Source organism: Lactuca serriola, chromosome 3 (assembly GCF_051521515.1).
Source record: "Lactuca serriola cultivar US96UC23 chromosome 3, Lser_US96UC23_V15, whole genome shotgun sequence".
Lineage (NCBI taxonomy): Eukaryota > Viridiplantae > Streptophyta > Magnoliopsida > Asterales > Asteraceae > Lactuca > Lactuca serriola.
In genome coordinates, this window is record NC_136410.1 from 202182847 (window position 1) to 202189150 (window position 6304).

Below are 6304 nucleotides of genomic sequence, written 5' to 3' on the forward strand. Positions count from 1 at the left end.
CCTTCCAAAGTCAATTCAAGGAGGAATTGGGATTGTTATTGCTACATAACAATCAAGGTAACATTATAAACTTATTCTAATATCTAATATGATTACTTGTATGCTAGAATTAGGGTTTATAGTCTTGGATTCAAAGCATGTACAATAGAGAAACCTAGATCCAAGCATTAGGGTTTGTATGAGCACATAGGATGTCTTATGACCAAAACCCATCAGTGGTATTAGAGCCTAGATTGGTTTCTATTGTATTGATGCTTGATATAACTGGAAAATTCATTTTTTTGGATTCTGCAGGCTGGACTCGGCGAGTCCAAGGGTGACTCGACGAGTCAACTCGTCAGAAGGAGGGTACTTCGGGATTTCTTGCTGTTTTTGCTTATGGATAATTACCTTATCATGTTAGATTAATATTAATCTGATTATATGACATATTTGACTATATTTTTAATCTAATTGAAGATATTTATCAATTAATAAGATAATTGTTTCCTTATAAGATAATTGATTAATTATTTTAAGTAAATTGATAAATTATTTTGCAAGAAATCATCAAATATGGATAATTATGTGATTAAATGTTAATTTGAATTATTTGTTATTTGATCCTTGTTGTTGTGAAAAGTTTCATATTTGGCCCTTTAGGTTTTATAGTTTAAATTTGAACCCCAAAAGTTTTGTTGTTTTGAAATTTAAATAGTTGAAACCCTAATATTTTGAAAAAGGTTTCAAAACTTGCCCTCAAGTTTTCGAATTTAAATTTTGATTAAATAGTTTAATTTTGATGCATATTTAAATTCTAAACCCTAATGTGTTGAAATGTTTCAAAACTTGCCCTCAAGTTTTGGAATTTAAAAGTTGATTAAAAGTTTAATTAGGAATGTTAAATTCTAAAACTCTAGTATTGTTTTGAAAAATTTCACATCACACCCTTATGGTTTTATTAATTAATTAAGGTGTATAATTAAAAGAGTTTTAGTAAATCCATAAAAGTTTAGGTTTACAATTTAATTGAATTAAAAGTATAATTGTTAAATTAGACCACATAGTATTTTAAAAGTGTTAAAATACACCCTATACTATATGTATAACATTAAAAGTCTAACATTATATATATGTATGAGTAAAAGTCAGTCTTACCGTTAGTAGGCCTCATTCACGAAGCTGGTCTATAAGGGGTGTTTAAGGAAATTGCCTATAAAATGGCGATTGAATGGGTATCCACTCTTACCCACCACACTCTTGACTAGTGGAGGGTCGTTAGCCGAACGGGTAGGATAGGACGAAACCTTTCATTATAAGTATACTGAATTACTAAAGTAACTAAATGTTTTTCGAAATTCCCAATATTAGTTACTTAGGCAAAAGTGAATTGATGCAATTCCATGAAATTACACTTTGTGCCCTTGCGAAGACGTTAGTGGAGCGTGTGTGGTTAACCGGCACACTAAATGGGTCTAAGCAAAGGTAGCAAAGGGTGACTCAATGTTTGTCATAGTTCGGTGGAGCGTGTGTGGTTTACCGGCACATCGAATAGGTGACTGTAACATGTGAGGGCACCATGTAGTTTGCATGGTTATTCACACCCGCTTTGTGATCCTCGGCATCCCAGTCACAAACAAGAGGGGCATATCGAGATATAAACATGCCATTGAAAGTTCAATGTATCTCAAAGGATCTAGGAGTTTTCATAGATTTAAAACTTAAATTTCTTTTTCATTTTTCATGGTGGAAATTAGTGAATCGTCATTCACTTACCTTCAAATATTCTGCAACTAGATTACGACATCCCTTTTCTAGGTTGTAGCGTATTGTGTTGGGTCCTAGCCTTGGAATTTCATTTGGGTGATCTACCAAGGACTCAATCTATCAACTAACTTGAATTCATTTTTCTCCCGTTTTGTAGATGTCAAAGTTCGACAACTATGGTCTTCTCAAATCCCATGGAACAAGCATTCCACATGAAGATGATATTCCACGATTCGATCGAGGAACAAGAGATCATGCTTCACTTCCTCCTCCTCCTCCAATTATTCCCCCTAACCCACAAGTTCAAAGGCTTGAAAAGTTCAAGATCACTCAAGCCCTTTTGGCAAGTAAACATAAAGAAGGAAAGTCCGTGTGTGCACACGTCCTAGGGATGAAGTCACACATTGATAAGTTAAGAATGTTGGGATCCGTTGTCTGTGAGGAAATGGCTGTTGATTGGGTTCTTCAGTCACTTCCCAACTCATATAGTGAGTTTGTAAGAGAGTACTATATGATGAACTACGACGTGACCCTTATAGATCTCACCTATATGCTTATTGCTGCTGAATCTGCAATGATTTGGCGCAATAGAAAAGCAAAGTTGATTGGTGAATCTGCCTTCGAGACCTCTATGGATATAGACAATGGCGACGAAAGACATGCTATGATCGAAAAGTTTGATCATAAGAGAAAGGCGATGTCTGAAGTAGTTGCATGTCCTGTTCCAAAAGAGTCGATTGGCTTTTATTGCCAAGAGAAGGGGCATTGGAGACGAAGCTGCCCCATTTACCTAAGAGATCTAAGAGATGGGAGAGTCGAAACGTATGGCTCTAATATAGGTAAAATCCATTTACTAACTCTTTTAAGCTTCTATTCTAGATTCTTAATACATAATGTAATAAGATTACAATTGATGTTTTGTAGGATCGAAGAAAAGTAAGGGAGCTTAAGGGAAGAAGTGAGCAAAATCTAGCCGTAAAGGAATGGATTTCGATCGCATTTCTCGAAGATTAGATTCTTTAGCTACTACTTAGAGTTAGAATTAGATTGCTAAGAAAGATGTATTAGCATAAGTTTTCAAATGAGTTGCATTGTAAGGACAAAATTTTTCCGCAATAAAATAAATTTTGATTTTAAATTTTATTTATTTATCCTTACAATGGCGTGTATGAAAAAATTGATGTTAAAATGGTTCTATTATTAGCAATAATGGATTTGGTTCTTATTATGTTATTTATGGAAAGTCGAGAATTTACCAAATAGGGAGAGTTTCTCATCGCCCAAGTTTCAATTGGACAGAAATTTGGAATCATGCAACGTGGATGCACGATGAATGAGAAATTTCGTATTTGGAAATTAGACTAATTCATTAACAAAGTGTCAAGTGAAGGACTAGGAGATCGAGTACACAAAGTTGTGTGTTGATCAAAGTCCACCATAAGAGTAACAAGATATTCGTCATGATTTACTAAAGGTTTAGTAAATATGATTATGCTTATAAGATTAAGTGTAATTCTGAATTGATTCAAAATGTTTAGATCAATAGCAGAACGAATAAGAAGAATCAAGTAGGCAGAAAGATAAAAGTTTCTCCATTCTAAGAAGAAGGGAGAGTAGCTTTTATGCTTTATGATAGGTCTTAATGATTAAGAACCATATCTCAATTGATCCTCTAAGTGAGTCTTAGTACAATTGTATGTCTAAAAGGAGGAATCAAAAATTGAAGAAATGGTTAAATCAATAAGTCAATCATACTTCGTTCCAAAACAAGTCTTAAAGTTAAGATTGTGGCAATGAGTGAAAAGTATTAAAGGTTTATAACATTCGTAAAATGTGGAAAGTTGTGATGTCTTGAATAAGACAAGGACCAACTTGGACCAATTTATGAAGTGTTTTGATAAAAGCTACACTAACTCTTGAATATTTGTTTGTCAAGAAATGGTTATTGACAAAAGAATCTTATATGTCAAGGAGTCAGTGGGAGTCTTAATGGTCTTGAAAGGTTTCAAGAACAAATCAAATAAACCTTATCGATCATCACCAGCACACAAGTTGAGGTTTACAACCTATCGTGAAGACATTATTTTGTTTCTGTGCCAATCCAATCGAGTTAATTATGCATGTGAGTCCTATGAGTTCTCATTTGAATGCATAAAAGGCAAGGACCTTAATCAATGAAAGGTACATTGATAAGAAAAGGTGAGCTGCTTAACTACTTGGAAGACATGGTGGGCAGCTGTGCTACCATAAGGCAAGAAATAAAGATTAATAAAGCTCGGTCCATATGAGTTTGAATTTGTCGTAAACTTTAGTTTTATCAAATTCACATGGATAAGAACACATACACTGCTCAAATCTAAGTGTCATAAGATTTCCTCCTTCATGAAAATGATTGTGAAGAAATGCTTTCACTAAGAGAGATTTTAAGAAGATAGTGATTGTAAAATTGCATTCTCAAATTCAATCATGGTTACGGCATCCCTTTCCATAATTTGAATTGTGAGGTTTGGCAATTAGTCTTAATTGTTTAGACACACATATGAACTATCGAAGGCAAAGGTGTATAAGTTCAAGAAGCATTGATAAAGGATTATCAAAGCACTAAGTATTAGAAACATGAACTTAAGAAATTTAATAAGTATTGTTTTCTGAAAGTTAAGATGTTTATGAACACATGTCGAAGCTTGTGGGAGCATAAGTGTTATGTTTTATAATAATCATCATGATAGTGGGAGCATAAATGTTATGATTGTATGATTATTAAGGAAAGTATTGCAAGGTTAGCAATATTAATTATAGAAAACAAGAGTCATACTTTGCAAAGTTGTAAGAGTTGAAAGGTTGTTTTGCTATAATTAAGGGAGAGAATATTATGCTTCATTTCAAATCTAAAGGATTAGGTTGAGAAATGTTAATAAATTTAGTCAAAGGTACATAGTGTGTTCTTAAAATTTCGATTATGATTACGACATTCCTCTTCACAATTCGAATTTTGAGAACATAGCAAATAAAACATTGTGCGTCGTGTCCTATACGCTTCGGGTATAGGATTGATTGCAAATGCTTTAATGTTTGACCATTCTAAAACTTTCCAAATGTCTAGCGCATTTAGAGGGAAAAAGGACAAGAATTGGTTTTGACTAAAACAATTAAACAACTATGAAAGGACAATCCAAAGTTCGACGAGGATTGGTCGCTTGTGAGTAGTTGGAAGTATAGTATTGGAAAATATGGAAATGTTTCCATATTGGATGGACCATATCGACATCATTACGAATAGATAAGATACTATTAAGAATGAGTTGTTACATGGAAAATATGGAAGTGTGTCCATATTGGGAATTGAATATTGAGAAATCTATGACTAGATTAGAAACTTCTATGCAAAAGGATGTTCAAAGGAATGTACCTTGAGTGAGAGACATCATAGGAATTGTATTGTAACAATATTCGATAGAGATTTTGTAATATCATTGGCAATAGTCTTTGTGACTTTGGTGCAGTGACATTACGAAAGGATAGTTGCGTAGAATGTTAGAATCTAGCATATTCTATAAGTAACAAGAATTTGATATTCTTTAACTTATGGAAAAAGGATTTGGAGTTGTGAAATGAGAATGATTGGGAATGTGTTCAATTTGGTCTATTTCACAAAGTAAGAACCATAGGTAAACATTGTGTGCATGCTAGGAGCATGGGACAAGTGTAGTAATTCAAGTAAGAAGTTGATTAACCGAAACGACAAATAATGAGTAATCGATATGGTGATAAATAAAAGGTGTTTTATTTATACTCAAAGGTTTGAGGCCATATGGGATTAGTATTATTCTTGTGTTTCACTTTGCATGTTTTGACTTCCAGAATAATTGAGTTTATTAAGAATAATCGAATTATTCGAATGGGCCACAGTCGTTCATATGTTGGAAGTAGGTATGAATGAAGACTGTCGTGAATTGGTGTGTGGATTGTCTAAAGAGCATTAGACATAAGCAAATGTTTGCTGCAACGTTCATGAGTGCTTATGAATATGAATTTGAGCATTGGATCAAACCCACACTCACTTGGATCACTCCATGAATTGTATCACGAGTGATTGGTGAGACGATAACATCTTATATTCTTGAAACTGAGATGTGTGAGTTGTATCTTGCGAATCGGTTGCACATTGATAATATGTAAACGCACTAGTAACTTGGTGTTATAAAACATATTGTTGTGTGTGATTCGGTGAGTGAGTGCAAGCAAGCATTGTATCAAAGTGTATCCGTTCCTTTTATCCAAGGTAGGATAAAAGCGATATCTTTGGGCCCCTCGATGTTTTAGTGATGACAAACGTAAATGCTCGGCCGGGCTAGGGCTAATTTGATTTGTTCAATTAGTCAGTCGTCATAAATCAGAAATCGAGAAGTAGTACAAAGAGAATGATTTGAAATCATATCTCATATGATATCTAGAATGGAGGAATATATGATCCCTTATCTAAGGACACGCGTATCTGATAGGATCAGAGTTGACAGTTGCTTTGGAAAGCTACGATTGCAGATCGGGATCCGAAGTC